Source organism: Lipotes vexillifer, unplaced genomic scaffold, assembly GCF_000442215.2.
Source record: "Lipotes vexillifer unplaced genomic scaffold, Lipotes_vexillifer_v1.1 scaffold963, whole genome shotgun sequence".
In the NCBI taxonomy this organism is placed as follows: Eukaryota; Metazoa; Chordata; class Mammalia; order Artiodactyla; family Lipotidae; genus Lipotes; species Lipotes vexillifer.
In genome coordinates this window covers 118,570-136,327 of record NW_006780023.1, presented here as the reverse complement: position 1 = coordinate 136,327, position 17,758 = coordinate 118,570, and the positions used below count along the sequence as shown (strand labels likewise).

General features: G+C 42.8%; 1 protein-coding gene across 1 annotated transcript in view; it reads left to right on the top strand.

The window, feature by feature from the left end:
• The first annotated feature begins 652 nt into the window (after positions 1-652).
• The window catches only part of TMEM45A (transmembrane protein 45A), a 110,480-nt gene continuing 93,374 nt past the window's right edge, over positions 653-17,758 (top strand). The window contains exon 1 of the mRNA XM_007453195.1: positions 653-965. The gene's annotated coding sequence lies outside the window, so the exon portion shown is untranslated. The remainder of the gene's footprint in view (positions 966-17,758) is intronic.

Below are 17,758 nucleotides of genomic sequence, written 5' to 3'. Positions count from 1 at the left end.
GTCTTCCAAGTCACTCCTGTAATCAGCCCTGGGCTTCTCTGCAGAAAGAACGAGTTTTCTAGTTAATGAGGACTTTGGTGAAGGGTTCATTAAGTTTTTTTCTTCCAACAAAAGAATACTGTCCCCATGAAACAGGCTCTTGAATTTCATTTTTCGCTCCCTGGATAAAGAGGGGAGACTGAAGTTCTGAGACATGGCCTGAAGGCCCTTTGGGGGCGTGGGCATCCCTGAGCCCCAGTCCCTTTAACTCGGAAATGCTGGGGATTTAAGCCAGCGTGGGGCGCGCATTAATTTCATCCCATGAACAGATTGAAATCATCCTGTTTGAACAAACCAGACTAACTGCCGGAAAGGATCGGTATAACAGGGGCCAGGACAGGGGTAAGCCCTGGGTGAGGAGGACCTCTCTCCGGCCGGGCCCCTCCCACGCCCGCAGCGGCCGCGGAGTGCCACATCAGCGCCCGGGATGCACTTCCAGGTTCCTCTTGAGGATGGAGCGAGCTGGCCCGGCGGGCGGGGGGCGGGCCCGAGGACCGAGGGAGTGGCGGGCCGGCCGACCAATAGGCGGCAAGCGAGGAGCCCCGGAGACCAATGAGCTGGAGCTTCTGCTAGCCGTGGCCGCCGAGGCTCGTGCCCCGCCGGGGAACCAGATGAGGCACATCTGGACAGCTGCGCTGAGGAACTGTGCGGCCCCTTCGCGGGCCCGACGTCAGCTGAGCACGTCCCCCACGTCTTCTCCTTTCAGCCACTTATTTATTCACTTTTCCAAAGAAGCAACCAGGAATCCAAGTTTAAAACTTTTTTCGCCCTAATGCGAGACGGTGCCAGATCCCATCCAACACACAGTTTAACTTTCATGGGGCTCTGGGATCAAAAGGACAGAAACAGCAACAGCAAAATCCCAGCCGCTCTCTGATTTAAAACTGGCAAAGTGTGAAAAATAGCGTTGAGTAAGACCGAGTTGGGTAAGTTTTGGGTACGTGCTGGATATCTTATTTCTCCCGCTGTGATCTCTACCCTGCGTCTTTTTGCAGTTCTCACTAAGCCTTCTCATCAGGGAGAGAAAAATATCGCTTGCTGCCACAAACTGCACAGAACCTCGTTTCCTTTTCTTCTGCTTTGCTAACATTTTAATGTAATTTAATTAAATTTAATTTTGGGGTCATCTGTGTGCTATTTAAAAATTTCCTGAAACAGAAATTTAACTGTTATCCTGTAAAAAGCCTCTCCTACCTTCAAAGTTGAATCTATTGATACATTTATTTTTCTATTTTCTTTCTGTGAGAACAGAGTATACATTTGTAAAGCCGGAATTTTTCTCCATCCCCCCTCCCTGTTTTTTTTTAAAGTATTTATTTATTTGGTTGCGCTGGGTCTTCGTTTCGGGAGGCTGGCTCCTTAGTTGCAGCATGCGAACTTTTAGTTATGACATGCATGTGGGATCTAGTTCCCTGAGCAGGGATCGAACCCGGGCCCCCTGCATTGGGAGCATGGGGTCTTAACCACTGCACTACCACGGAAGTTCCCCCCCTGTTTCGTCAGAAGATTGAAAAGTTATCTGGCTTATTCAGAATTAACAAAACTTTTGCTTCCTTTAATGGGATATTTAATATTAAATTATTTAAGTCCTGAATTATATAGGTAATTACTGTTTCACTTACATGTGAATGTAGCTCAATGTCTTTTCTATATTCTCCTGTCCTTAGTGGTAAGCCCAAATTCCTTGATGATTGTTAAAAAACCACACTAAACGTGATAGACCACTGTGTGCATCAATAAACTTATAATTATATTATTACCCCCATAATTCTATCAGAGTAATATTCAGAGTGCTGTTAGATGTTTGTGCTTGCACATAATTCTGGTATATATTTCAGGACTTTAAAATGGAAATGATGGCAAATATTGAGCTAGGTGAATGGCCAGAGGCCCATTCCATCCCAAACATCTATAATTGTCTCTGTTTAAGCAGTGTTTTAGATTTGAGACTTTATCATATGTTATTTACTCTTGTGGCAGTTGTGGCCAGAATTGATCTTTAATTTTTGACTTAGAAAGCAGTAGGTGCCATAATCGCAAGTTGCAAAGTGTGTTTTTGATTCAGAAAGGCATTGCACACTGTGAGTGGAAGAGTTGAAGTGGTTTTCAGGGATGTAGGGTTAGAAGGAACAGTGTTGCAGAGAATCAGTATAAAGAGCCAGCTGGCCTGGTTCAATTTAAAACCCTGCCGTTTGACCTTGGGTAGGTTACTCAGCCCATCATACCTCAGTTCCCTCCTTTGTACGTGGCAATAATAGCACCTATCTCATGGGATTGTCTTGAAAACTAGGTGAGTTAACACGCGTTAAACCCTTGGTTCTGGCACAGAGTTAGTCTTTGCTGTTGTGCACACTCTTCATTGCCGTCCTTTTCGGCTTCCCCTGCTGCACTTGTTTTCCCAGCCACCATTTTGACTTCTACACTAGCAACTGGTGTTTACTGAGTGCAGACCCCTTGTTAATGGGGCATTGTATATGGCTGTAAAGGAGAGAGAGTCTGGAGAGGGAAGTGAGGTAGAATTTATCAAGTGCCTTAGAAAGACCTAGAGGGTTCTGGGAAAGAGGACTTCTTCTCGTAGGATGGTTTCAAGAAAGGGTTGGCATTTCTGGAAAAGGATTTTGCCAAATGGCTTTGGTTGAGGGGAAAGGGATCATAGAACAGAAGGTGGCAGGCACTCCAGGAGGAAGGGAAAGCGTGGGCAAAAAAGCACTGAGGCTGGAAAGTGTGAATTTCTCCTGGGGGGATGTTGGGTTGTGATGCGGGATAATCTGTGAGAGCTTAGTAGGTGGAAAGGTTGGAAAATTGGGAGAGGTAGGAGAGGGCGGCATGGAGAGCCTCTCAGTGGAGAAGGAGACTTGGGAGGCAAGACTGGTAGGGGGTCACAAGCTGAACTTGCAGCAGTTACATAGTTGGAGGTGTTTCTGGAATGATCCATCTCTCAGTTTCTCCCCCTTGCCCAGCATACCCCTCCTGATCTGCTCCACTGCTTCAGTGACCCCCACCTCAGGGCCTTGCAGGACTGACCAGTGAGTCTCAGCTCCACTTATTGGACTCACTCTGTGGTGGCTGTCTTGGAGCTCTGCTGAAGTGGTCTGGCATCCTGGACAATTACTGAGGCTACATTTCAGAAACAGGTCATGCCCTAGTCTTTGACATGGATGTGATTGTTGCACCTGCACCCCTCCCCAACCCTTACACACACACAGTGTGTGCCAAAAAGCCCTTTTCGTGCTGCTCAGAGAATCGAGCATTCACATGCTAATACTTATAACTTTAGGATGCACGAGTATTAAAGTAGATGAGACCTGTAGTATGCACCTAAGTGACAAGTCAGTTTGGAGAGCTCTGCTTTCTCTTCCTTGAGAGCACTGTGCTGTGTCAGAGAGAACCTGAGACTGGTCCTGATGCTGCCGTGGACCACCTGCGTGTCCTTGGGCAAGACATTGAGCCATTATGGCCCTCTCTGTGCCATCATCTGTAAAATGATCTCTAAGATCCCTCTTCCGTTGGATGATCTTTTATTTCTTTTCCCTGGGACAGTCTGTTGCTTCTAGAAGGCTATTTGATCCATCTGTGAGTAATGGATTTTCTGAACACTTAATATATGACAGACATTGTTCTGAGTGCTTTACCTGCCTTAACTCATGTAAGCATCTCAGTAATCCTGTGAGGGTTGGTACCTATTAGTTGAGGTGACAGGGGCACGGGCGGATTAAGAAACTTGCCCAAGGTCACACTGTACAAATGACAGATGCAGACCCAGACGGTGTAACTCCAGAGCCCAAGCCTTCACCACTAGTCTATGCTGCCTTGGGTGTAATATAGCCGGGCTGCTCTTTTTGTTTGTGGCGGTGGTAGTCAAGAAGTCCATGGAGGGAGAATCACTGGAGGGGAAGGGACCATTTGGAGGAGTGGGGTTGGTAAAAATTCCCTGCAGGGACCATAATACCAACATGGCATGTTTCTACACCATGAACATTGGTGTAGAAACATGAGTCTTGTCTATGGGATGCGTTGCACATGCAGACAGGAGATGTGTTACTTGTTTATTAGATGGAGCTCATTACAGATAATCATTCTGTCTTTTCATCTTGATTGAACAGAACCACCGTAGACCCTGGACTTATGGTAGACATTCAGTAATGTCAGTTGAATGACTGTATCCTTTGAGAAACTGGAACAGAGTGTATGTGTCAAAAGTAATGGTTTCCCCTTTATTTACCTGCCTTCTTTCCATTTTACTACTTTCTCCAGAGGTAATCTTTGCTAATAGTTTGGTCTGTATCCTTCCAGTCCTTCTCCAAGAATCTACTCACAGGTGTAGATCTAAATGTAAATATAATTTAAAAATATAAATGGAACCACAGTAGTTTTATTTAAAAAAAATAGAGAAACTATGAAATGTTCCAAGGCTTGTGGAAGAATGGGGCAGATGCCAGGTACACTTTCTATTCCTATTTCTTGGGCAGCCTGTTTTTTTGTCTCATTTCTGGAGATGCTGTGGTTTTGGGATAAGAATGTCTCATGGTGAAGGTTAACGTAGGACTATTTTAGGTGTCTTATTATTAGTCATACCCAGTCTGGATTCGATATTTTTGGGGGAATTAAAAATTAAAATTTTTAATATGTTTAATCAACTTTAAAATATTACTTGAAAAACAGTTTAATTTGCTTTCTATCTCATTACTTTAATGGAGTCACTCTTTTCAGTATAGCACACTGACTGAGCACATGGATTTTGGAGTCAGATGGAGAGTTTCAACCCTAGATCTGCCTCTTACTAGTGTACCTTGAGCAAGTCACTTTCTCTAGGCTTTATTATTTATAAAATGGGAATATCAAAGGCATTAAATGAGAAAATCAATATAAGGCATTTAGCATGGTGTCTGTGTCATAGTAAAGCCTATACATGTAAGCAATTCATTTTTTTACTGTGGTAAAATAAACATAACAAAATTTGGCATTATAACCATTTCTAAGTGTATAGTTCAGTGACGTCAAGTACATTCATATTATGGTGCAACCAGAACTTTTTAAAAATTAATTAATTAATTAATTAATTAGTTTGGCTGCCTTGGGTCTTCGTTGCTGCGCGGGGGCTTTCTCTAGTTGTGGCAAGCGGGGGCTACTCTTTGTTGCGGTGTGCGGGCTTCTCATTGTGGTGGCTGTTCTTGTTGCCGAGCACGGGCTCTAGACGCGTGGGCTTCAGTAGTTGTGGCTTGTGGGCTGTACAGCGCAGGCTCAGTAGCTGTGGTGTACGGGCTTAGTTGCTCCACAGCATGTGTGGTCTTCCTGGACCAGGGCTCGAACCCATGTCCCCTGCATTGGCAGGCGGATTCTTAACCACTGTGCCACCAGGGAAGTCCCTCCAGAACTTTTTCATCAAACTGAAACTCTGTATTCATTAAACAATAACTCTCTGTTACCTTCCTCTCCCCTCCCCCCAGCCTCTGGGAACAACCGTTCTGTATTCTGTGTTTATGAATTTGACTACTCTAGTTACCTCTTATAAGTGGAATTATACAGTATTTGTCCTTTTATGACTGGCTTGTTTCACTTAGCATAATGTCTTCAAGGTTCATCCATATTGTAGTAAGTGTCATAATTTCATTGCTTTTTAAGGCTGAATAATTTTCCATTGTATGTATATACCACATTTTGTTTATCCCAAACAAAATGTTGATGGGCATTTGGATTATTTCCGTCTGTGAAGTTAACCTTTTGTGTCAATTTGTATAGGCCACAGTATCCAGATATTTGGTCAAACATTATCCTAGATATTTTTGTAAAGGTATTTTTAGATGAAATTAACATTTAGATTAGTAGACTTTGAGTAAAGCAGATTAGCTTCCATAATGTAGGTGGGTCTCATCCAGTGATTTGAAGGCCTTCATAGAACAAGACTGATCTCCCTTGAAGAGGGAATTCTGCCAGCAGACTGCCTTAAGACTTGAACTGCAGCATCAACTCTTCCCTGGGTTTCCAGTTTGTTAGCTTATCCTGAAGCTTTTGGATTTACCAGCCTCCACAGTCATGTGAGCCAATTCCTGAAATAAATCTCTCTCTCTCTTTCTTCATATATATTTACCTATATATCTATATCCTATTGGTTATATTTCTCTGGAGAACATTGACTAATACAACATCTTTTGCCTGTTGTGAATAATGCTGCTATGAACATTGGTGTAGAAATATCTACTGGGGTTCCTGCCTTCAATTATTTTGGGTATAAACCCAGAAGTGGAATTACTTCTGGATCATAAAGTAATTCAATTTTTTATTTTTTGAGGACCTGCCATACTGTTTTCCACAGCAGCTGCACCATTTTATTTCATTTTTTAAAATAAATTTTATTTATTTATTTATTTATTTTTGGCTGTGTTGGGTCTTTGTTGCTGTGCGTGGGCTTTCTGTAGTTGCAGCTAGTGGGGGCTACTCTTCGTTGCGATGTATGGGCTTCTCATTGTCATGGCTTCTCTTGTTGCAGAGCATGGGCTCTAGGTACACGGGCTTCGGTAGTTGTGGCTTAAGGCTATATAGCGCAGGCTCAGTAGTTGTGGCGCACTGCTTATTTGCTCCGCGGCATGTGGGATCTTCCTGGACCAGGGCTCAAATCTGTGTCCCCTGAATTGGCAGGTGGATTCTTAACCACTGCGCCACCAGCGAAGCCCTGCACCATTTTATATTCTTTCTTTTTTTTTTTTGCGGTATGTGGGCTTCTCACTGCCGTGGCCTCTCCCATTGCGGAGCACAGGCTCCGGACGTGCAGGCTCAGCGGCCACGGCTCACGGGCCCAGCTGCTCTGCGGCATGTGGGATCTTCCCGGACCGGGGCACGAACCCACGTCCCCTGCATCGGCAGGTGGACTCTCAACCACTGTGCCACCAGGGAAGCCCACCATTTTATATTCTTATCAGCAATGCACAAGGATTCCGATTTCTCTACATCCTTGCTAACACTTGTTGTTCTGGGTTTTTTTGTTTGTTTGTTTTTGTTTTTTAATAACAGCCATCCTCATGGATATGAAGTGATATCTTATTGTGTCTTTGATTTGTGTTTCTGATTAGTGATGTTGAGCACCCTTTCATGTGCTTATTGACCATTTGTATATCTTCTTTGGAGAAATGTCTATTTAAGTTATTTGCTCATTTTTATTTTTTATTTTATTTATTTATTTATTTATTTATTTTGCGATACGCGGGCCTCTCACTGTTGTGGCCTCTCCCGCTGCGGAGCACAGGCTCCGGATGCGCCGGCTCAGCGGCCATGGCTCACAGGCCCAGCCGCTCCGTGGCATGTGGGATCTTCCCAGACCGGGGCACGAACCCGTGTTCCCTGCATCGGCAGGCGGACTCTCAACCATTGCACCACCAGGGAAGCCCCCTTTGCTCATTTTTAAGTCAGGTTTTGTTTTGTTATTGAGTTGTAGGTGTTCTTTTTTTTTTGCGGTATTCGGGCCTCTCACTGTTGTGGCCTGTCCCGTTGCGGAGCACAGGCTCCGGATGCGCAGCCTCAGCAGCCATGGCTCACGGGCCCAGCCGCTCCGCGGCATGTGGGATCTTCCCGGACCGGGGCACAAACCTGCGTCCCCTGCATCGGCAGGCAGACTCTCAACCACTGTGCCACCAGGAAAGCCCTGTATGTGTTCTTTATATATTCTTGATGTTATCTATTTATCGGGTATATGATTTGCAGATATTTTCTCCCATTCCCTGGGATGCCTTTTCACTCTGTTGGTATTGTCCTTTGATGTAGTCCAATTAATATATATTTTCTTTTGTTGCCTGTGCTTTTGGTGTCATATCCAAGAATCATTGCCAAATCAAGTGTCATGAAGATTTTCTTCTGTGTTTTCTTCTAAGAGATTTATAGTTTTAGTTCTGATGTTTGGGTCTTTGATACATTTGGAATTAATTTTTGTATATGATGGAAGTAAGGGTCCGACTTTATTGTTTCGTATGTGGATATCTAAGCGATTCACTTATTAATCATTATAATGTTCTTCTCTGTATAAACACCATTAGAATACATATAGACATAGTATTAAAATATTGATTTATTCTTGACTTATTTTTCAAATTATGTCTAAAGTGCTAATTTTTTCCTCATAGAATTACTCAAAATTTCTACTTCTTATAACTTTTACTCTCTCCAAGAAAGAAAGATTTTTCCTATGGTTAAAGGGCACTGATTGCTCATAGTTTTCCTTCCTCTCTTTCCACCTTCCTCCCTTTCTTCCTTCCCCCCTCCCTCTCTCTCTCTCTTTCCTTCTTTCTCTCTCTCTTCCTTCCTTCCTTCCTTCCTTTCTTCTTTCTTTCTTTCTTTCCTTTCTTTCCTTCTTTCATTTTTTGTTTGTTTGTTTCTTTTTTCCTAACCCTTCTAATTATTTTTGGCTTTAGAATTAAAAAAGTAACCTATATGAGCTGAAAAAATTGAAACAGTGTATAGAGTCAAAAGTAATGTTTTCCCCTTTTCTTACCTGCTTTCTTCTCATCCCGCTACTGTCCCCGAGGTACCTTTGTTAGTAGTTTGGCCTGTATCCTTCTAGACCTTCTCCAGGAATCCACTCACAGGTATAGATCTAAACATAAATATAATTTTAAAACATAAATGAGACCATATTATATTCATTGTTCTACCTTTTTTTTTTTTAGCTCCACACATACATAAGCATATACATGTATAATATACAAATCTCAACCTGTCACCTGAGATGTATAGATTTTTGTGGCATATCTTGTCATGGAGAACAGTAGGTGAAGCTCAAATGGAAGAATGTTCTTTTTCTATAGAAGACCAAGCCACTTAATGTAAGAGTGGCATTGGGCTAAGCTTCTCAAATAAGACTGTTTTCACTGTTCCTTGTGGCCTCATTCCCATGAAAACTCACTTCTTTAAGCTGAAAGGTGAACTCTTTCTCACCAAATTATGTAGAGCTCCCATTAACTTCACTTTTTTCAGAGCCAAAATTCCCTCATGGCTGTGTCATTTCCTGGTAGGAACTTAGGTGTTTAGGAGGCATTTGAATTCCCTCCTAATGACCTGAAATCCTACTTAGTCTGTTTTCTGACTTGAGTCAACAACTAGGTGGCCAAATAGACCCAGTTTCTTGTGTAGAGACACTGTGTTTATCTCTGGCCCAGAGTCTACCACCAAATACATTTTCAGTAAAAAGTATTATATTTCATTTGTCCTAAATTTAATAGAAGAAAAAGAAACCAAAGTGAAATATAAGGGATTTTTGAACTTTGGGTAAGTATTTCTTCAGAAAAAGATATATTAGTTCCTAAAATATTCTTCTACAGACAAAACAATAGATTAAAATATCAGAATATTGGGATTAATAACTACTCTTATAAAATTCAAATGGCATCCTTCATATCCAAGTAGCCCTATATTAAATTACTATCCTTACACTTTAAATTAAAAAAGTATAAAGTTCTGAATTTCACTTTGATATGTCTAGGTATGGATCTTAAAAAAAATTTTTTTTAACATCCTGTTTTCTCTTGATGTGTCCTTTCCATTTGAAGTCACAAATCTTTCTTTAGCTCAGAGAGTTTTTCTCCAATTATTTGATTCTTGCTTCCTCTCTCTGTAAGCCAGGAATAATTCAGACTAATGATTGTCAAAAACTCTTAAAGGAAGAGAGGAAAAGCCAAAATAGAGAGAGGTATGGTAGTAAGGAGCACATTTAGGACAGTTTTAGGGACACTGTATGTTTAATAAATAATGAAAATTCAATGACATTAAAAATGTTAGTGAAGAAGAAAAAAATCATGAAAAATACTCACACCAGAATCATGTCACAGCTGAACCTTGGGGATAAAGGTCCGAGGAAGAGAGAGTAATAAGGGGGAGAGAGAAGGTTGTGTTGAGGAAGAATGGGGGAACTGGGTCAGAGACCTAGATGCTCCGTACCTTTAAGCCAGCAGGAAGGAGAACTGAACCCCAGCTTCTCCATCTCTGGTGTTGCTTTTCCTCCTCCTGCTCTGCCTTTGGTTTGTATGCACTAAGGGCATGAAGACAGACTGTGGAAGAGCACGGTGATCTTGTTTTTTTTCTTGCTGCTTGTGTGACTTTTCGGACAGGTTGTTTCCACTGTGGGGAAAAGAGGGATGAATCAATAACTCATCCTCCTGGGGTAAGTTGGGAACCTCTGTATGGACACTAAGCCTCATTTTCCTCATCAGAAAATCAGGTCTGTATCTCCCTACTTCTAAGAGAGGAGTCATGAAGTACTGTATGTGATAGGGTTTTGTGAACTTTATTGTGCTCCACGGAGGATAGAGATTATGTAACCGTCATCATGCTTTAAAGCTCTTTCTTCCCAGAAATATACACAAACAACTAATGGCTGAGTGACCATTTATGAGATGTCAGCCTCTTCTCAGGGTTCTTCTCATTTTATCTTCATGGACACCTTATGGGGTAGAGGCTCTTATTATTCCCATTTTATAGATGAGGTAACTGAGGCCCAGAGAGGTTAAGTAACTCTTCCAAGATCACACAGTGATGAAATCAGGACTTAAACATAGTATAACCTCATTCCAGTGTCTGAACGCTTAACATTTATGCCATGTATAATACACTCAGGAGTGAAGCAACTGCTGTTGATGGCAACTTTTCAGAGGGTTGGTGAGTAGTCGAGTCTAGTGCTGGTCAGCAGAGGTAGAGGTCTTTCTGTGTGCACCAAATTCCTTGTTCTGATCTGCCAGATTCCTCTTACCATCCTGTGTAATCCTGGGAGGGTGAACACTTTGTATCCTCTGTGCCTGATACACCCTAGTTCCAGCATCCATCACCCCTGGCCTGAATTACTGCCACAGTGTATTAAACTATCTGTGGTAAAGGATCAGTTTGGTTTTGGTTTTATTTTTTTTCCCTCGGTCCAGTGAAGCTTGACATTTTTGTAAGAATATAGAAACTCCTATTTGGATGTTGCAGCAATGTTGTATTACTCTAAAATGTTTTAAAGTTTCTAAACGTTTACTGTCAGTTTCCATGCTTATCTTGTTGCAGATGGTAAACAGTTTGCTAACTAGCGTTGGTCCACAGACTATGGCTTCACTAGCATTGTCCTAGGGTTCTCCTTGCTTTCACTCTTGCCCCCTGTAAAGCAACCAGGATGTGCCACAAAGCAACCAGGATGATTCTTTAAAAATACACATAAGGTCCCATCATTCCCCTGCTTAAACCCTCCAATGGCTTCCCACTGCATTTAACATGAAGTCCAGATATTTACCATGGGCTAAAAGGTAATCTGGCTCTGCCTACATTCTCCCATCTCCATCTCCACCTTGCCCACTCTTCCCCCAATGCTAATGAAATGTAGTCAGACTTTGGATAAAAAAGTAGGTTCAGGTAGAGAACACATAATGATTTGAGATGTGAGATACGCTTTGGTTTGTTCTTTTGTCTACAAGCTCAAGCTTGCACTGGTGCTTCCCTCACTTCCTCCAGGAGCGAGAACTTTGCCACTAGCTTCAAAATGAGTGAGATGGCCAATACCAAGTCCCAGAGAAGATATGTGAAGAACTCTGCTCGAGTAATGTAACCTACTGCTCCTCTGATAGACTCAGCATCATGATAACCGTATTCTGTTCACACCTTATACAAGCATGTTAGGCTGTTTGTTTCCTTCCTCAGAAAATGGGACTGATATGAGTCAGGATGGTACAGGGGTCATTCCAATTGCTCTTGAGATTGGAGAATAAAAGATTGATAGTGTGATTGTTGTCACTGTTGATGAAAATTCATTGGTGGGGAGCATGACTTTATTCAGTGAGCTGAGGGGAAGCACATATCCTGGCAAAACAGTTTCCTGGTTGGTTTGACTTTGGCCCTGAACACTTGCCGTCCAGAGGCCCTCTGTGTGGAGGCACTCAAGATTCTCTCCCCATGTCACCATTGCTTTCCAGTCTCCAAATGGAGCACTACTGTTGCAATGAATGAGTAGGAAGCAGCTCCAAAATTGCTCATGTAGCCATGGAGAGTCATGGTTTATACAGAGCATGCTTTTGTAGCTGAAACCTGGTGTGAACATCATTTCAAGCTGAACTCCCAATATTCTCCTTGCCTTTTTAACCCATTGCCAATTCTAATGATTTCCCAACTTTCAGAAGAGGAATTTTATTGTCTTTTGTTAATGAATTGTCATGGTAATGAAAACAACTGTTAAATTTTAGCGGCAAGAAATTTATATTCAGTAGATCTGGGGATGTGAAGTAGGAATGTTCATTTTATCAAGCATCCCAGGAGATTCTCAGGCAGGCGGCTCAAGGACCTTATTTTGAAAAACACGGGTTAAAGTACTGATAGTATCTTTACTGTGTAATACTGGTATTTAGTGCTAAGTTGACTGAATTTTAAAGAAGTTCTGTTTTTGCCCAAGATAAAGTAACAGGGCCAGATTTATTCTTTTGCCTGAAATAACCTGAAATAATATCAGATAAAATATATGAAACAATATACGATTTTTGAAACGCTGGCCATCAGGCAGTGGGAAGGCAACGATCCCCAAGAAATCACAAACAAAAGAGGTGAGGGCTTGAGAATGAACCAATAGCTAGTGGGAAGCAGCCGTCTAGCACAGGGAGATCAGCTCGGTGCTTTGTGACCACCTAGAGGGGTGGGATAAGGGAGAGTGGGAGGGAGGGAGACACAAGAGGGAAGAGATATGGGGACATATGTATATGTATAGCTGATTCACTTTGTTATACAGCAGAAACTAACACACCATTGTAAAGCAGTTATACTCCAATAAAGATGTTAAAAAAAAAAAAGAGGTGAGTGCTTGGACTGCTCCAGCTGGCTGCCAGATAGAGATTCCAGGCTGAGCTGCAGGTGGAACTCGTACTGCCTGAGTTGAGGAGGTGATGCTAAGAGCCTAGGGAAACCAAGGTGGCTGGAGTTCTCAGGACAGAGCTCTAGAACCAAGAGAGCTGCACAGAGAGAGGGCACTGGAGATCTGCAGAAAGGGCCCTCAAGGATTCATCAGAGCAAGTGAGGCAACTACAGGAGGCTGGAGGGAAGGGGGAAGGGGTGCAAAGATGGGGGAGGGGACAGGGAGTGGGTGGAGAGCAGTGCCCTGCACTCACAGAAGTCCGGGAATATTGCTTATTCCCTCCAACCAGACTGGAAAACTCATAGTTCACGAAGTATTGGGCAGAACATTCAGGAAGGTCTGGCCTCAGTAATGGGGAATAATTAACCTTACACTGAGCACTGCTCCAGACGTGCCTAACAAATCATAAAAAAGCAATACCCGGTTTTCCCTGGTGGCGCAGTGGTTGAGAGTCCGCCTGCTGATGCAGGGGTCGCGGGTTCGTGTCCCGGTCCGGGAAGATCCCACATGCTGCGGAGCGGCTGGGCCCGTGAGCCATGGCCGCTGATCCTGTGCGTCCGGAGCCTGTGCTCCGCAATGGGAGAGGCCACAACAATGAGAGGCCTGTGTACCGCTAAAAAAAAAAAAAAAGAAAAGAAAAAAAAAGTAAAGCAGTTGTGTTTAAAATGGAAATACACTGTCCTTGACTGTCCTAGAGGTGTATTTCCATACACATTTTTGTACCATTAAAAAGTCAAATAGTCGAGGCCTTCAGAGTAACATTTTGTACATAGCAAGCTGGAGTCTGCCAAACCATGGTCTGTGTTGATATTTACCTTGGCTTCTGAGATAGCAGTTCCTCTTTGATGTCTATTATTGTTTTTTTGAAATACTTTTCCTGTGTTTGATAACTCCAACTTCCGCATTGGATTATGGTAAGGTAAACTCAGCCAAGTGCATCATGTATCTGTCCCAAGGGTTGGAGCTGGGAGTAGGGGACAATGAATGGAGGGTGAGGTGGGGCTAATTCTCTGAGGCCAATGGATGACTCGGAATCAAATGCCTTAGAGAGCAGTAAGGGCCAAACCAGAGGCCAAGATCTGCTGACAGATCTAAGGGGTGGGTTAAGCCCGGGTCTAGAACCAGAAGCCTTTGAAATTCAACAGGAGTGTACAGGGATTGAAGTCAGCAATGTCGTGTTAGGACTGTGACCAAGGCTGAAGATTCAGACCTCTACTTCACCACCAGCAGTTTGAGGTTGGGTCAGAGAGGTTACTCTGGGGTCATGCATGAGCTTAATGCTCTGGGGGTCCATAACTGAGCTCCAAGCTTTGAGCCTGGGCTGTCTATTCTCCTCTGAGAATTAGATAGTTTTAAATTTGGTCACCAGGTGTGTTTCTTTGATTCATCACTGCCCTGAAGTTCAGCCTGACACCGTATCTTCTGGATATCTCTTCTTAGATGCTTTGCTGCTTGAAAAAAACAAGTTTTCTTCAGTTTGGCTGGTGCTAAGCACCTTGCAATCCTCTCCCATTCTGCCGGTGCTGATATATGGCTTTTCTTCATACAACTTATAAATCTCTTGGATGCTGGAAAAGTATATGTTTCTTAAAATGTTGTATCTCAGATCAATTTGTAGGAAAGCTCCTACCTGAAGATGACAACAAGATACCATTACTATCATTTGATGGAAATGTTACTTTCTTTGAAGGATTGGGACTAAATGGTCAGTCTTTGAAAAAGTTGGAAGTCAGTTTGTCTTTTTTACATTTTTTTTTTTGACGTGGACCATTTTTAAAGTCTTTATTGAATTTGTTACCGTATTGCTTCTGTTTTTTGTTTGGGTTTTTTGGCCGCAAGGCATGTGGGACCTTAGCTCCCCGACCCAGGATTGAACCCACATCCCCTGCATTGGAAGGTGAAGTCCCAACCACTGGACCACCAGGGAAGTCCCAAGTCAGTTTGTCTTTTAAAATTTTTATTTATTTATATATTTTTTACGCGGGCCTCTCACTGTCGCGGCCTCTCCCATTGCGGAGCACAGGCTCCAGATGCGCAGGCTCAGCAGTTGTGGCTCATGGGCCCAGCTGCTCCGCGGCATGTGGGATCCTCCCAGACCAGGGCTCGAACCCGTCTCCCCCGCAGGCAGATTCTTAACCACTGCGCCACCAGGGAAGCCCCCAGTTTGTATTTTAAAGCAGAGGTCTTAAAAGTTACGTTTTCACCTAGAAAAGAGGCTTTTGATCAGAGGTCTTCAAAAACTTTACTTTTAATTCCTAATGTCGACTGTATTATGGATTGGGTTACTGCAGCTGAGGTGCAGGGATGCATACTGGTCAGTATTCTCATGGTCACTATGATGGTTCTTGTGGCAGAAATGATTCACCTGCAGTATTCAATAATAATAATAACAATAGCAGCAGCAGTGCTAGATGGTAGATGGAATAAGTTTATCACTTTCATTTCCTTCAAATCAGCATTGATTGGAGGAGGTTCTGTTCCTCTCTGGTGTTTTCCAGTGAGAGAGATAGGTATGAAAGAGATTAAGAGAGCATGGGTGATGGGACTTCCCTGGTGATCCACATGCCGCGGGGCAGCTAAACCTGCGCCCCACAACTGCTGAGCCCGCGTACTGCAGACTACAGAGCCCATGAGCTCTGGAACCCGAGTGCCACAACGACAGAGCCCACCCGCCCTGGAGCCTGTGCACCACAGCTAGAGAAGACAAAACCCGCTACCACAACTAGAGAGAAGCCCGCGCGCCACAACGAAAGATCCTGCATGCCTCAATGAAGATCCCACATGCCGCAACTAAGACCTGACGCAGCCAAAAAAAAAAAGTAAATAAATCTTAAAAAAAAAAAAAGAGAGTATGGTTGAGGCTTTCTGCCTTTACCTGATGAGCTTAGGACCACATTCTGTATTCCTGCACGTATCTGGGACTTTCAGCCCACCAGAAAGATGCAATCAAGGACAAAAGTTATGGTTTCTGGAGAGAAATGCACAGAAAAGCTAGATATAATTTAACGATTGTTAATTGTGGTAGGCGGTGCTGGTTTTGTTTTGGCATTATTTTTAATTATTTCTGCTTGTGTACTAATGAGTAAGAGAGGGTGGAATGAGTGGATGAAACAACTGAGCCCTGAAAAGCAGTTACATTCTGATTGGTTCTCAGATGGAAGCTTATTTTTCCATGAGAAGAGAATCAGCTTGACAATGGGAAACCCTTGAAGGGGGCAGGAGCCTTTGACTTTGCCTCAGTCTCAGTCTTGCTTCCATCTCCCCACTTTTGTCTCTGCCCTCTACTCTCATTCCTCTTCCCCCCAAACCCACGAGGGCCCTTCTATCGGCAACTTTCTCCTGAACCTCATTTTCCCAGAGATTGCACAGGATTCAGAAGAGGCTATGGTGGGATATTTTCCCTCCTCTTTTCTGTGGATCTTATTTTTTGGATTGGAAATCTAATTTACATGCCACTCTAGAGGTCCTTCTTGAAGATTATTTTTTGAAATGAAGGCAGCCCATTTTTTTTCCTGTCTTGAAAGGAGTTTTTAAAAAGTTAGAAATGGAGAAAGGTCAACTGAGGGGATGTTTGGAATTTGAAGTATCCTGACACTGGCATGAAACCAGTTCTTGTGAAAACAAAAGGTTTGGGCTGTCATGAAAACACACCCGCTCCTATACTCAGACAGTACGATGGTCCTACGTTTTATGCAAAACAGTGTTGACTCTTACACTGAGCACAGTGAAGCCTCTGGATTTTCCTTTTGGTACAGTATCAGTCACTGATGGTGCTGAATCATGAAGCACATGGCCAGACTTGGGGATGGAGTATTGTTAATTAGGGAACTTAGGCCTGAAAAAGTAAAATTTCATGAAAAGCTGCAGGAGTATCATCTCTCCTTCATTGTTGGGCACACCATCACTTTACTTTTCCATGTTTTAGTTAACAAATGATATTGAGAAGTATCTTCTTCACCATCTCCAAACCAAAGTCCATCTTTTTGTCTTTTTCCTGTGGGTATGATTTGAGAAGCAATCCATCAGGGACAATTCTGAGTCTATGTTGAATAAAAAAGGAAGAATAAAGGTGAATGATTATTTTTTCCTTGTGTTCTAAGTCATTGGAGAAATGATAAGCAAGTTAGCTTACATCACTGAGCATCTTACTCTTATAGAAAGGACCATTAGACTAGTGATTGGAGAAAGCAGTGGCATCCTTGGCAGAAAGACTGGTTTAAATGAACTTCTCCACTGGCCTTCCTTTGGGCTCACTTCCACATCTAGTCCATCTCATCATTAACCACATTTCTAAAATTAATTTATTAGAGGGGCCATTTGGTTCACAGGACGAGTGGATTTTGATTGGGTGTGGTGGTGGTGGTAGGTGGAAAGGGGAGGACCTGATGATTATTCCACTGAGGGCCTGAACGACATGAAGAGGGAAGGCCAGTTAAGAAGCAGAAAGAGAAAAAAGAAGCAACTGAGCCAATCTTCTAAAAACCTTTGTTGGAAATCTGCTTGAAGACTAATTTACTGCCCTTAGTCATATGGTTGAGTCATATTTTTTGTAACTAGTTCTTATAAAATCCAACCATTTCCAAGCTGATGACCAAAGAATTCTCTTCCAACTTGTTAGGGTAGAGAGATCTCTTCTTTAACCAAAATTACAGAAAATCTTCTGCCACCAAGCACTCAGATTTCTTACTGGGTCCACCCCTGCAAGGTCAATTTTTCCAGATCAATCCAGTTGGTTAGGTTAACTGGGGCCCAGTCAATCTTAAATAAGTAAATACCAATTACAGGGGCAGAAAGCTTTTTTTTTTTTTTTAATTGAAGTAAAGTTGATTTACAATGTTGTGTTAGTTTCTGGTGTACAGCAAAGTGATTCAG